Below are 16,043 nucleotides of genomic sequence, written 5' to 3'. Positions count from 1 at the left end.
GCCAAAAATATAAGTAACCTTAGGCAAGTCATGTCTAAGTCTGTCTCATCGAAGTTCAAAGATCAAATGGATTGATGGTTAAAAACAAGCTTTCAAGGCAATGTGGGAAGATATGCCCTGATACTAGGGTGGAAACCAAATGGGCTGTTTTTAGTAAGGAATTTGAGATTTGTGGTGCACAAGTATGCACAGTGGAGATCTGGATGACAACACATAGAAGAATGTGGCAGAGATTGCTGATTATCCACCAATTCCATTCTTCCCTTCTTCCATAGCATTTGAGTCATAATTTGGCATCTGACTTCCCAGAGACACTCCATTTCCCAGGCTTCCTTTCTGGATGGGGCACTGTGAGCAATTCTCTCTAATGGAAAGTGAGCAGAAGGGATGTGTGCTGCTTTCACGCTTGTCCTTCTTCATGCTTGCTCCCCCATTCTCTTCTCTTTTTCTCCCTGGAAAGGAGACTAGTAGAGTGAGCTAGAAGCTATCTATTGAAGATGGGAGAGCTATCACCAGTCCTTGGAAGACTATGAAGAACTGAGCCTCCCACTCCAAGATCTTCCCCTACTGAACTGGACACTCGTTTTGTACTACTATGTGTGAGAAATAAAAGTTTCTTTATCTTTCAAGCTTCTGAATCCTGGGGTCTCTTTGATGCGGTAGCTTAGCCTATTGTAAAACAGGAAACAGAAAATTTCCCACACTTCTACTCAGAGCACAACTTGGCTCTGTCAATATGACAACGGTGGTATTGAGAGTATTGGGGATGGCTCAGTAAGTAGATCTTCACAGAAATTATTGACAGGTAACTCTATCTAGCAGTGGCAAAATCTCCAGACAACAGACTTTCAGGCTGGAGCAAAAATATATGGACCTACATGCTTTTAGCACAGGTGAGGCACTCCTAGAGACTTTCAGAAATAAACAGGAAAGACTTCAGTGTTCAGGAGAGCCATTAGTTTATACATAAGCAAACAAAGACTGCAAGCTAGACGTTTTGAAATACTAATGTTTTTAAACAATGGTTAATTTATACTTTGTATCAGAATGCTTTGTCTGCAAGAAATAATCAAGTTAGCTTAAACAATAGGTACATTTATTATTTTATATAATAAGAAGCACCAAAGAGGAATGGGCATCAGGCAATGTACAATCAGGGTTTTGCTTCTGTTCCTCTGTGATTCTCTCAGCTCTATGCACTTCCATGTAGATGCTTTGTTTTCGGGTTGACTTTTCTAACCATCACAAGACAGCTGTCAGCAGCAATTGTTATAATATGCTTACTAGTTCATTCCTAGTGAGAGAGAGGGAAGGGGAAAGGGATGATTAAAAAAAAAAAAAAAGGATGAGAGAAAGCAAAAGAGAGAAAGAACTGCTCTTCCAGTCATAGGATATTGGTCTTTGGTCTTATGGGATCAACTCAAATCATGTACCCACCCTTAGACCAATAACTCTTCTCAGGGAACAGCCATGTTTTTATTGACTTAAACTGAGTTTCTGACTATCGTTGGCAAAGAGCATGGGATTATCTTGGTGGCTTATGCCAAGGGTCTGCAAACTGTGGCCCACAAGCCAAATCCAGCCAGCCGTCTTTTCATTATGGCCCAAGAGCTAATGATGGTTTTGAGCTTGTGAAATGGTTATGTTTTACATGATCATTTACATATTTAAATAATACTTTTGTGTTCCTTCTTGGTCTGTAAAGCAAAGCCTAAAATACTTACCACCTGGTCTTGTAAGAAAAAGTTTGCTAACTCCTAGTCAAGATTAATCGGAACCTGTCTCTGGAGCTGGGGATGATGGGCCACTTTTCCTTGAGGCACCTGGGCTGTATCAGAGAATTCTCAAAATGCTAGGGAAGCTTCCTTGAAAATGTGCAGATAGAAACAGCTAATGTGTTCATGTCAAAATATTCATAAACATTGGTTAACCATGTCATAATTCCCTCCGTTAGTGTAGATTACCAGTATTATTAATCAATATTTATTGTGTCTATTCTGTGCTGAATGATGTTCTAGGCACCAAGGTAATAACCAGAACTTGCCTGTGAACAATTTCTCATCTTTAATCTTACTCAAGCACATTTTTTCCCTCTCTCCACTCCTTTTGTTCTGGTGTGGTGTGAGAGATGAGGAAAGGTAGGGTTTCAAGTAATACATATGTAAAGGGACCATCTAATTCCTAGGGTACCACATCCAATGTAAAGCACTAAAAGTAATATGATCTTTCTCAGTGCAGACTGGGGTCAACTATAAATATTATTTGCTTAAGTTTTCCAAAGGGCTTAAACAATAATATAAAATTTGGTTCTGTTTTTTGAATGTAGTTAGAGGAACATGCAATTTAGATTTTAAAAATCAATACAAATTAGTCTTAATCTGAATTCACTTCAAGAGAAAGGCAATAGTCCAAGAGATAGTATAATGATTAAGAATCAGTTTTTACTGTATTTTTTTTTAAATGTCTCATATATTTGGTATCTGAGACTAGCTCTATAACAAGGTTAAAAAAAAAAAAAAGTAAAACACCAGTAGATCATGGTGAAGTGGCTATTGTCTATTCACTTAGGAAGCTTTGAGATTGGGGTTTAGGTTAGGATTTACTGCACAAGGCTAATGCTTGAAATGGAAGTCCACTGGTACAAACTATAATCTTTGCCCAACTATCTAGGTACGCAAATTAACCAAGGAGTAGGGAGAGAAGATTCAAAAAGTTGCTTGTGGTCTACAATAAGGGTTGTTTGCTCAGAAACACAGGTCTTGTTTGGGGTGTCAGTTTAGATCACCTGTTCAAACTTGACCTGAGACAATTTGAGTGACAGCATCTTGGCAGTCTTAGAGTTTTTTGTAAACTGTAATGTGAAATGCAATCATTCTCATTGTGGCTATTCTTCCGTTTCACCCTTCCATGTCGATTTGTTCACCTATTTCTCATTGCTCTTAATATCAATAGCTGGACCAATTTCTTCCAAGAGTAGAAGGCCACACCCACAGGCACAGCCGTCCCAGGCCTGAAAGGGGAATGTGTCAGGGTCTGTGTATATGTGTGCATGTGCACTTCTGTCATGGGTCACAGGAATTAGCCATTGATGCAATGAAATAATAAGAATCAAAATACTAGCTAAAATTATTGAGAACCTACCATAAGGCAGGCACCATGCAAGGCTCTTCATATGTGTGATCTTTCATCCTCACAACTGCTCTTAAGGTTACATAGTGTTCCTGGCTTATAGGAAGAAATGGAGCTTGGAGAGGTTCAACAACTTGCCTAAGCTCAAATAGGTGGTGAGCAGCAGATCTCAGATTCAAAGCTTGGGCACAAAAGCCCAAGCTCTTTCCATGTCCCTGAGCCTCTGTTTGGGACAGCTGATGTGTCCCGACATTCTCTGTCTCCTACCAGGTAAGGAGGATATCTGAAAGTAAACTTCTTGTGTTTCTCTAGGCTTTCTTTTGGGATAAAATCCTTTTCAGAAATTGGAATAATTTTATTTTGGAAACCTGGGATGGAGCTGGAACTCTCTCTGTGCAATAAAATTATAACGACAACAGTAGTAGTTAACATTTTTCAGCATTAACATGTGAGGGAGTTACTATTATCATCCCCGTTTCAGTCCACCTCTGAACTGAATCACAGAAAAAATGAGAATTTTGCCCAAGGTCACATGGATACTAGTGGCAGATCCAGCATGGTCAGCAAGACCATTTGCAGGCACAGCACACGTTGAGCAAGGGGTGGGGGGTACTGAGGAGCTGAAGTGAACCCCAGCTCTGCAGGTGACCATCCATATCAGAGCAGCTCCACATGAAGCTCCTGGGCCTCAGTTGGAGTCTCATCTGTAAAACAGGCGTGGTCCTCTCTGACTTTTCCAGGGCATGGGGGAGTGCAGAGATTTGCCAAAGCCAGAAAAGAGATTCTTCTCCCCATGCAAACTTGCTTTTGAGGGCAAGATTTGTTCTCCTGGCACACTGTGGTCTGGAAATGCCCCTGAGTAAAACCCAAAAAAGGGGAAACCAGGAGTTCTGTATTTTGGAAGCACTCTAGATTTGAAGAAAGAAAAGAGCAAAAAGGATCCTTTTCTTTGCTTCTAGGTTTTGATGAGTCACACATGACTCAATAAACCTGGCACTCATATTTTCAGATGAGAGGTTTCACTGAGGATGGGAATGGGGTGATTTTTCAAAATTAATTGGCTATTTTAACTTACAAATAAAAAATTGTATATGTTTATGTTGTATAACATGATGTTCTGAAATACTTAGAAACCATGAAATTGCAAAATCAAGCTAATTAATATATGCATTGGGGTGGGGGTGGGTGGGGCTGTGCATTTTCCCAGAGCAACCACTAGTCTTGTATTTTAAAATCTATTGTTCCCAAAGCTCCCCACTGGGATGGCTGAGTCAAAACAAGCAATGACAAGACCGTCTTTGCTTTCCATGCATCAACTCAGACTTTCAGGCATCAAGATCCCCCTGAGTAGCTCCAAGCATGAGCATCTGAGAATGCTCAGGCAGCAGCTGCTCCAGGAACTCACCAGCTTTAGCACTGTTTTAAGCTATGCATCTTGTGCCAGCTTTTTCCATCCCTAAATGAAAGGCCCTCCTATGGTCACAAGGCAGGGAGGCCCAGTGGCAAAGGATCTGATGTTCCCCGCAGCTGTACCACTAGGGCCTGGTGTGGGGTCTGCCTCACAATGACAGCTTGCAAATGCTGCTAACTCATTCTGTCACTTTGGATGCTTGACCTCTCTCAATGACATTTTCCCGGTCTAAAAGGTGATCATTTCAAGTACAAAATGAGACGAGTCTTATAAACAAGCTTCGTAAACTCTAAAGTATTATATAAATGTAAAGGAAGTAAGGAAGTAAAAAAAAAAAAACACATATTTTTTATAATCACTTCTCAAATATACCCATATAGACAAACTGGCCTGGCTCCCTGGCAACATGAGGGCTGGGAAATCCTCCCTCATAGGGCATTTTTGAGGAGTGAATAATACACTGGGTTTAGAGCATTGGTTAAAGAGGACTTTGTAGTAGTGGCCCCATAACCCACACAAGCGCCATAATTTCTGCACTGGTTTCTAAACAATTCAAGAAATTTCCTCAGTGAACCTACTGTGGTTGTCACTTTCACTATTCAACAAATGTTTTCATCTCCTGCCTTTGGGGCACATGAGATAATTGCATTTCTCTGCTCCTTCTTGAAATTGAGGTGTCCTTGTGTGCTGGGAATTCTCTGGGCCCCTGAGGTACAATTCCTACTCTTCTCCACCACCCCATACATGGGAGGCTGATCCTTATAGGCTGCATAGTCAAGGCACTTTAAGGATTGTTGTCACTGTATTAGGCCATTTTTACACTTCTATAGAGAAATATCTGAGACTGGGTAATTTATAAAGAACGTTTAATAGGCTCATAATTTTGCAGACTGCACAGGAAGCATGGTGACGGCATCTGCTCAGCTTTGGGGGAGGCCTCAGGAAACCCGTTTCCACAGTGGGCAGGAGCTTCACAGTTACATCCACATTGCATGGATTATGTCAGCGCACCCCCCCCCCCCACCTTCCTCTACAGCCCCACCCCTCCCTGGTCACCTTCGGAATACAAAAGCAGGCACAGCCAATGTCGGATTTAAATATCTCCCACCCGCCACACACACCCTCTGCACACACCCTCCGCATTCCAGTTTGCATTACCTTTCTTTGCTTCTTCTCACCGTGGGTATGGAAAAGCCTTGAAGGCACTGACTAATCGGAAAAAGGGGGCCCACGAGGCCTGGCTGAAGACCATAGGCCATTAGGGTTAAACCAGGGCAGCTGCTGACCACAAAGGGGTTTGGGAACTAGAGCTCACTTGATACCCAGATGCTGTCAGCTGCTGGGCTAATTCTTTGAGAAGAAATACCTGGTGCTTCACATGAGTATTCACAGCTTTGGAAGTTCTACATCCTGGCCATCTCTTCATTCCATTTTACAACAAAATACAAACTATCAAAACAAATTTCTCATCATTACTAGCAAATTAATGAAAGCATGTGCCACGCTTTTCTACCTCTGAATCTCTCCACTTTTCTATCCTCCCCACTGGTGCCATATTTCAGCACTCTGGCCGGGACCAGTATGCCTCCTGATGGGCCTGCCTGCCCTCTGCCTCTCCAGGTGCAGTTGGGTCTCCCTCTCCCTTGTGTTTTAGTTAAAAAAAAAAAAAAAAAAAATACTATCTTTGTAGACTTTAATAATACAAGTAGTACTTGCTCACTGTAAAAAATACAGACAATAAATATTTAGAAAGAAAAAGTGGAAGTCCTCCAGACCCTACTTTAATCACTCCCTAGAGATAGCCACAGTTAACAGTTATGTTGTATCCTTTCATGCATTTTCCTATGTACATACAAGCACATACAAAGATATAAATGCGTGCACACATACACACACACATGCTCGCTTTGGTACATACTATTCTACAACTTGATCTTCTTAACAATATATGGGGAGATTACTCCATGTCAATACAAATCAGCCTAGCCTCTATTTTCAAAGGCTGTGAAATAGTTCATTTATTTTATGAATTTACTCATATGTGTTTAGCCAATCCTATTGATGAACATTTAAATTTTTAACATTTCTGTTGTTACAGATTATGTGCTTCAATGAATAGTCTTTTAGGTATATCTATGTACATGTTCAAACATTTTTAAATGTCTGCTGACTATTGCTTTTAGAGCTATAGCAATTTAAAAGGTGGGGGCTGAGGTGGGAGGATCGCCTGAGCCTAGGAGGTTGAGGTTGCAGTGAGCTGTGATTACACCACTGCACTCCAGCCTGGGTGACAGAGTGAGACCCTGTCTCAAGAAAAAAATGAATTTTTAAGCAATAAATATACAGCTTTTAAAAAATCAAATAGCACTGTTAGGTTTATGATTAAAAGGCAGTCTTTTGCTCTCCCATGCCACATTCTCAGTTTCGTCTCTTCACATGGAACTTCTTTCAACTCTGTTACCCATAGTGTGATCTCATTTTTTTCCTGTACAATTTATTATTTTCTCTGGAATTTTTGTATTATTTATTCATTTTCTTGATTTTCCATGTATATTTCAGTTAGTCACCCTAAACTTAATCAATAGTAGTAAAAATCTTTTCATACTTTCAAACTCTTTGGTCATCTCAACATTTCTTTTTCTTTTTCTTTTGGAGATATATTCTATAGATTTTTGTCTTATCTCTTTCTTTCTTTCTTTCTTTCTCTCTTTCTCTCTCTCTCTCTTTCTCTCTCTCTCTTTCTCTATTTCTCTCTTTCTTTCTCTCATAGAGTCTTGCTCTGTCACCTAGGCTGGAGTGCATTGGCACGATCTTGACTCACTACAACATCTGCCTCCCAGGTTCAAGTGATTCTCCTATCTCAGCCTCTTGAGTAGCTAGGATTACAGGTGCACGCCACCATGCCCAGCTAATTTTTGTATTTTTAGTAGAGATAGTTTTTCGTCATGTTGGCCAGGGTAGTCTTGAACTCCTGACCTTAGGTGATCCACCTGCCTCGGCCTCCCAAAGTGCTGGGATTACGGCATGAGCCACTGTGCCTGGCCTTGTCCTCTCTTTCTAATCAGGAATCCTTTTTTTCCGCCTTAGTATTGCCACACAATTGTCAGTTGTTATCTTGGAACTTCCATTCATATCAACCTGGGTATTCTCTTTGCCTGTCTCCCATGTTGAATTTTCTGTTTCTTTAGTTTTATGTCTTTCTTTCTTCATATTTACTGCCATACAAAGCACCTGGCACATTATCTTTGCAGAACAGCAGTGTATGCACTCAAGTATTTGTTGACTGACAGAATGAATAAACGTATAATTGAATTAACATCTTACTGCTAGGCTAGATCATTGGTTGAGCCTCCAACAAAATAGCATATCCGTATATTGGCTAAGAATTCTGTGAAATCTTCACAGTGTAAACTTGATCCACTGACAGCAATTAAGCACCCAGGTGTGAGCTGCATGATCTGGCTTAGTGGTGGAATCTGTGGCCGCGGAAACGTATAAAGCTAGCTGACTTTTGCAGAAAGTCAGCCTCCTGCCCTTGGCCTCATTAACTCACTGCTCCATCCAACTGAGCCAACTAGCCATAGGCAAGCAGCTCCTGAAATAGCCTGGTAAGCTGACCCCCATATCACAGCCCCTGGCTTTTGGCCCTAATGAGGATTGCTATTGTCCTTGAATTTAGCTCGATTCTTCTCAGCAGGCTGCCCTTTCAGGACGTGTCTTATCAGCAGTCACTGCCCCAACAAGGTGAGGAGGGTTTTCTCCTCTCATAATGACTCTCTATGTGTTTTGTCCAGACCAATTTACTACTGCAACCCACCTTCACTCAGTGGAGCTTTGCTCTAAGCTCCAAAGGTTAAGGTCAAGCTTTCTTCAAAAGTCTTTCTTCCAAAACCTTAAATCATTTATTTGTTTGCCTTCCACTGCACCTTTTCAAGCTCAGTCAGCATTACCCTTTCCTTGCCCACAGTTTGGAATTACAGGGACCTCAAACAACACAGGCTGTGGATGACTTCCATTCCTTCTTTGACTCGGATTTATGCCAGAGCCAGCAGCCCTAAGTAAAAGCCATTCTGTTCTGGCTGCCACTGTGTATTTCACATATTTCAGAATTCCCGGTTGTCAGGTGGGGATGGCTGCTGTTTTCATGGGATTACACAGTCGTGGAAACTCTTCAGTGAGTGGGGAAAGTGAGAGGTACCTTTAATAAGGGGATGAAAGGGCAGGCAGGGAGGCAGGAAGCTGCTCGGAGTGGGGGCTGCTTGAGGTACTTTTCTCTGCCATTTTCCAGGGTGAGGGATTTTTCCCTCAAAAATAACACTGGCTCATCCTTACCCAAGACCTACTTTGTGCCACTTCTACACGTGTATGACCTCACTGAATTTCTACTATTACCCCCACAAGATGGGAAACTGGGGCTTCAGAAGCTGGCCTTGCCCAAGATTGCATAACTAGTGATTGGCCCAACTAGGATTTAAATTCATGCCTCTCTCCAAAGGCCATGCTTATTGTCAAACACAGCAGCAGGAGGACCAGAGACAGGAGGAAAAATAAAAGGAAGAGAGCTAGGTCCTTCGGGTCCTACAGCATCCTACCTCCCTGTGGTGGAAGCAGGGATGCAGCGCTCAGACCTCCCTTCTGGCAGGGACTGGCTATTCAGTTTCTGTGATGGGGTAAGCAGACAGCTTCTACCTGCAGCTCATTCAAGTCAGCCTTGGTGTCAAAATATGAACCTCAATGAGACACAAAGCCCAATATGAGACAGGTTTTAGGGTGACCAGTTGTCCTGCTTTGCCCAGGATGACAGGGCTTACAGAATATGAGATCTTCAGTGCTAAAACAAGGAAAATCTGGCAACCCAGGACAAGTTGGTCAATGTATGACAACACTGATGGGCTCTATTTACTCCACAGCTTCCCACTGGGTTGGTAAGTCTTTGTCTGACCTCTGACCTTCATCACAGTCCTATTTCTCTCTCTGTCTTATCCTGTTTTTCTTTCCCTCCCTTCCATAGGTATTGACCACTGATAAATACCATGCCCATGAGATTCTAACTTTTCCTTCCAAGACAACTCCTGAAAACCTCCACAACCATAGAGCTTCAATGTCCTGGAAGAATGAAGAAGAACCCCAACAATCAAGAACCCCAGGCAGAAAGGGCTATTGTATGTGGGAGAGAATGAGGGCAGAGCATCTGACATTTTCACTCTCAGACACAGAGACTATTCAACTGTAAAAGTCAACTGGTACACAGAGCCACGCTGATGATATTTTGACTTGCTAACAGCGAGAAGAGGAAATAGATTCAGGTAACCAGAGACACCTGGAAGAGTGTAAGGAGTGATGAGCAGCACCAAGTTGTGCAAACATTTATGCAAATATTTTCTCTTTACTTGGTCGGGATGTTTTTGTCACCCTCTGGCCTCAGCTGCCTGGCTATGCTCTTCCTACCTAGGCTTTTCTTTGTGGCTGCAATTTGGTGAGAATAATATATAACCGATGGACGGGCTCTCTAGGTGCAGTTTTCTTGGATTAAATATGGATTCTGGTGAAGATGTGCTTTTTCAGTTAAAAAAAATTCCTACTCCTAGAAATAAGCTTTGTCCTTAACTATAGGTCAAAGGTGATCCACCCCCTCTAGGAAAATCCACCTCCAAGTTTCAATGTGGTCCATATATGCCCATCCTACTCGGTGTACATCAAGATGGGGCATATCGCTTTACCACTTCTTGCAGTTGCCAAGGGAGAATGGTTTGGGACAGGTGTTTGTACAGGAAGATAGAAGGTAGTTGAAGAGTCATCTTCTCTGATAGTCACAATCCTGTCTATGTGACAGCTCTGCCACATCCACGTCACATACTTCTTTACACTTCATCACACCTGTTCACACATAGGAGCATTGACGAATCAATTAACAGCATCCTGTTGGTGCTCACACATCACTTTGCATCAAATCAGCAATTATTTTGACAGGAGCTGACGTTTACCATCCTTGTTGGAAACTTTCCAAGGCACGAATTAAAATACAACCAAACTTAACTGTGAAATCGCTGAGAGGACTGGTAAAAGCCACAAACATTTGAAGTTGCAAGTGGGAGTGAAATCTGCTTGCTTATTTTAATGTGACATGATGTTGCACTGTGTGGAGTGCTAACTGCCACTTGCTAGGTTTGGGAAAAAAGGATTCCCTCTGAACTGAGTTTCATCATTAGAAAAATACAGATAATATCCTATCAAAATTTTTACCTTACAGGGTTGTTTAGGATCAAATGATATATTGTGTGTGAAAGCACTCTTGTCAAACAGCAAAGAGCCATGTCGTAGAATATATTTTAGCATATTACAATAATAATAAATAATAATAATACAAACCAGATAATCCAACAATAATAGATTGATGAAGAAACTCATTGCAAAAACTGATATGTTTTTAAAATGTAGTAGTAATTGACCATTATGGGAAGCACAGCCAGATAGAATTAAGTCCTAGGAAGATTTTTTTGGTAGAAGATGTTTCTTACCCGGATTTGTACAATTTGGATACCAAAAGGTTGACTGAAATAGTTATGTAGGAACCTGTTCTTAAAGACTGATGGCACGCTAGTGCTTCCAAATCCTTAGAGGAGTTTTCTTTTAACACTTTGACTATGAAAAATTTCAAACACACAAAGATAAAAGCTTACAGTAAGCACCCATATACTCACCACCTAGATTTGCCATTAATATTTTACTATAGTTTGTTGACCACATCCATCATATTTATCTTTTTTTTTTTTTTTTTTTGAGATGGAGTCATGCCCTGTTGCCCAGGCTGGAGTGCAATGGCATGACCTCGGCTCACTGCAACCTCTGCCTCCCAGGTTCAAGCGATTCTCCTGCCTCAGCCTCCTGAGTAGCTGGGATTACAGGTGTGCACCACCACGCCCTGCTAATTTTTGTATTTTTAGTAGGGATGGGGTTTCACCATGTTGATCAGGCTGGTCTTGAACTCCTGACCTTGTGATCCATCCTCCTTGGCCTCCCAAAGGGCTGGGATTACAGGTGTGAGCCACCATGCCTGGCCCATTTATCCCTTTTTAATCCACCAATCCATCTTAATTTTTAATGCATTCCACAATAAGTTTCGGTAATCAGTGTATTTCTCCCCAGAATAGAGAATCTAGAAATAGACCCATGTACAAATGAGCAAATGATGTGTGACGAAGGTACAAAGGCCTTTTTTATTTATTAGGTTGGTGCAAAAGTAAAAGTAGAGAAAGGAAACTTTTCAACAGGCATGCTGGAACATTGGCTTTTTGCAAAAAAAAAAAAAGGACTTCGATCTATACCTTGCCACATGTAAAAAAATTAACTTAAGATGAACCATTCATTGCCCAATGTATAACACCTAAAACTAAAAATCTTCTAAAGGAAAACAGGAGAAAGTCTTTGTGAACTTGGGTTAAGCAAAGATTTCTTAAGTATGACACCAAAAGCACCATCTGTAAAATAACAAATTGATAAATAGGTTTTTACAAAAATCAAAAACTTCTGCTCTTTGAAAGACACCACTAGAGAATAAAAAGACAAGCCACAGATTTGAGATAAATTTGCAAGCCACATATCTCATAAAGGATTTCTATTCAGTAAATAAAAAGAACTCTTAAAACTCAGCAATAAGATAACGAACATTCCCCACAAAAAAACAGGGTAAAAGATCTGAACAAATACCTCACCACAGAAGATATATAGATGGCAAATAAGTATAAGAAAAGATGCTCGGCCGGGCGTGGTGGTTCATGCCTGTAATTCCAGCACTTTGGGAGGCCGAGGTGGGCGGACCACAAGGTCAGGAGATCGAGACCATCCTGGCTAACACGGTGAAATCCCGTCTCTATTAAAAATACAAAAACAAAATTAGCCGGGTGTGGTGGCGGGTGCCTGTAGTCCCAGCTCGTCCGGAGGCTGAGGCAGAAGAATGGCTTGAACCCGGGAGGCGGAGCTTGCAGTGAGCCCAGATGGCGCCACTGCACTCCAGCCTGGGTGACAGAGTGAGACTCAGTCTCAAAAAGAAAGAAAGTAAATAACAATAAGAAAAGATGCTCAACTTTATTTGTCATCAGGGAAATAGAAATTAAAACAACGAGATACTACTGTATAACAGAAAGGCTACAGCCAAAAAAAAAAAAAAGAAACCTGACAATCCAAAGTACTGATGAGAATTTGGAACAACAAGGACTCTCGTTTATTGCTGGCGGGAATGCAAAATAGTATAGCCACTTTGGAAGTCAGGTGGCAGTTTCTTATAAAGGTAAACACAGATTTATCATATGACCTAACAATGTACTCCTAGGTATTTACCCAGCTAAAGAAACGTATGTCCATACAAAAAGTTGCACATGAATGTTTTTAGAAGATTTATCCGTAATTGCCAAAAACTGAAAGTAACCAAGATATCCTTCAATAACTGAATGGATAACCAAATCATGGCATATCCATACAATAGAATGTTTTTTGATAATAAAAAGGAGTGAGCTATCACACAACATCGATGAATTCTATTAGGTTAGGTTGCTGCAAAGGTAATTGCAGTTTTGGCTATTACTTTTACTTTTGCACCAACTTGATACATTCATTTTGCTAAGGTGGAAGAAGCCAGATTCAAAAGGTTACTGTATTGGTTGGGTTCTCCAGAAGAACAGAACCAATAGGATATATGTATCCTGTATATGTATATGAGGAGGTTTATTTTGGGAATTGGCACATATGATTATAGAGGCAGAGAATTCCTACAATATGCCGTCTGCAAGCTGGAGAGCCAGGAAAGCCAGTGGTGTAATTTAGTTCGAGTCCAAAAGCCTGAAAACCAGGAAGGCCAATGGTGTAACTACCATTCCCAGGCTAAAGGCTGGGGTGCAGGAGCGGGGCATTGGTATAAGTCCCCAAGTTCCAAGAGATATCCACAGGCAGGAGAAGATGAATGTCCCAGTTCAAGGAAAGAGTGTGAATTCACCCTTCCTCTAACTTTTTTACTTGTCTGAGCCCTCAATAGATTGGATGATGCCTGCTCACATTGCTAAGGGCAGATTTTTATTTTTTTGGAGACAGAGTTTCACTCTTTTTGCCGAGACAGAGTTTCACTCTTTTTGCCGAGGCTGGAGTGCAATGGCATGATCTCAGCTCACTGCAACCTCTGCCTCGCGGGTTCAAGCGATTCTCCTGCCTCAGCCTCCCAAGTAGCTGGGATTACAGGCGCCTGCCACCACACCCGGCTAATTTGTGTGTGTGTGTGTTTTAATACAGATGGGGTTTCACCGTTTTGGCCAGGATGGTCTCGATCTCTTGACCTTGTGATCTACCCGCCTCGGCCACCCAGGGGCAGATCTTCTTTACTTGGTCTACGGATTCAAATGCTAATGTCTTCCAGAAACACCTCACAGACATACCCAGAAATAATATTTTACCAGTTCTCTGAGCACCTCTTAGCCTAATCAAGTCAACACATAAACTCAATCATCACAGCTACATATTGTATGATACCATTCATTTGACATTTTGGAAAAGGTCCAGAGAGGTTATGTAACTTGTTTGCAGTCACACAGTTAGTAAGTGTTGGAGCTGGGATTCAGTCCAGGAAGTCTGTCTCAAAATCCATGCATGTAATATTCACTGTACTGCATCTACAGGAGAGGAGGAGAGGAGGTGAAATTAAGGTGAGTTATTGACAAGTCAGAACCTGTTGGGCAGGAGAAATATGCAGAAAAGGCACCGTGATACTCAGCTCTGAGCACTGACAGGGAGCTATGGGGAAGAGGGGACCAGGAAAGCTGCCAGTCCATATTGGGAGGCAGCAGAGTGGGGAAGTGTGGCTTATTTTTAGCAAGAGTAACCCAGCAGCAGCATAGATAGCCTGAGATATGCATAAGTTGCTCTTCAGAAACAAGACCTACATGTGGCTGGTGAAGTGACACACTGAAATAATAGGTGTCTGGAAGCAAGAGGTCACTGGGCAAACTTCATATTTTTAAGAGGCAGCTTCACATCCATGAAAGAAGAGCAATGCATTGCCAAATAGAAGACATGAGCAAACTTGTCCTGGCATTCTCATGGAAAATCCTAATACTCTCTAGAGACCTCTGAGATCTCTGAGGCCTGCCCTTAGTCTCACCAAGACAAATGTGTGCTGCAAAGACCAGGGAGAGTAAGAACCACTGGTGTGTAGAATCCAAGTCACTCCCTAGCCAATAAAATGTCTCCCCCAGGTAGCCACACAAGAAGAGAAGTCTATATTCAATCATGCTTTAATTGAATCTATCCTTTGCCTGAATTTGAGAGAATCATGCAAATAGATCCTTTATTTTGCTGCCTCCTCTGGAGTTTCCTTGTCTGTCTTTTTCTCCCCACTAGGAAATTGACATGAGAGTTGGGCTGTAGACCCAACTGTAACATTCTATCCCAAGAAGGAATTTCTGGGAGCGGGAAGTTTTCCTATCTACCAACATAAAGACTTACTCTGCTCCTGAGTTAGGGATCCTGCGAGGCCCATAGGGCAAGCATTTGGGCAGCTTTCCAACATCCTGCAATCGCATCAAGAAGGGCGCCCCGTTCTACCTGGAGGGTGGAGTTTTGAACACTTGGATGAACTACCATAGTTTTTTCCCTTTTGTTCACCATTAACCTTCTCATTCCTTAATACCTGTACTTTGCCTCTATAAAGCCAAAGGAAGAGATCTCCTCAAGGTCATTGGTGACCTCAGAATCCTTCAATCTCCCTTTAGTTCTCAAGCTTTGTAGTGTCTATGCTATATTCAGCATGGTTTCTCACCAGCTCCTTCTTAAAGCTCTCTTCTCCGCTGGCTTTCTTGAATCCATTTGGCCTGGGTTCTTCTTCTCTTAACTCTCCAGCTGTGTCTACTCTAACTCCTTTGTGGACTTTTCCTTTCCATCATTGTGTCCTATGCACAAGGCTTAGTTCTCAACTGAGCATTGGATTCTACCATGAAGAGGGAAGCAAGGCAGAATGCTTCAGGGAGGGTTTCTGGGGGTCTCGGACAACTTAGAGAACTTGGGTAAGGACCTCTGAATCAGAATTATAGGAAGGAACATGCAGAATAATCTGCCCTCTGGCACAGTTTTACCTTTGCTTGGAGGATTAGGCTTATTAAAGAGCAATTTTATTTTTGCTTATTTTTCAAAAAAAAAGAAACTACCCGTTCTGACTTTGATATGTCAATATTGTGGCTGAAATTGCTGATTTATCTTGTCTCAAGAACAGATCTGGCAGCTAAAGTTCTATGATGCATATTTTTGTAAATATAAATATATCATGGACAAGCCTCTTTAAAGAACTGGTATCAAGGGACAGAAAAGTCTCCATTCTAATTGGGTGAGCATTTTACATGAAGTTATATTTTAAGAGATGGCACTGCCCTATGGTAAATCTGAATCAACATAATAGCAAGGGCATGCTCTAACACTGTTCAGCTGGATAATAAAATATTCTATGTTTGGTTTAAGATACACCAGG

Source organism: Piliocolobus tephrosceles, chromosome 6, assembly GCF_002776525.5.
Source record: "Piliocolobus tephrosceles isolate RC106 chromosome 6, ASM277652v3, whole genome shotgun sequence".
NCBI classification, from domain to species: domain Eukaryota; kingdom Metazoa; phylum Chordata; class Mammalia; order Primates; family Cercopithecidae; genus Piliocolobus; species Piliocolobus tephrosceles.
The sequence above is the reverse complement of the archived record's forward strand: the minus strand, read 5'-3'. Positions refer to the sequence as shown.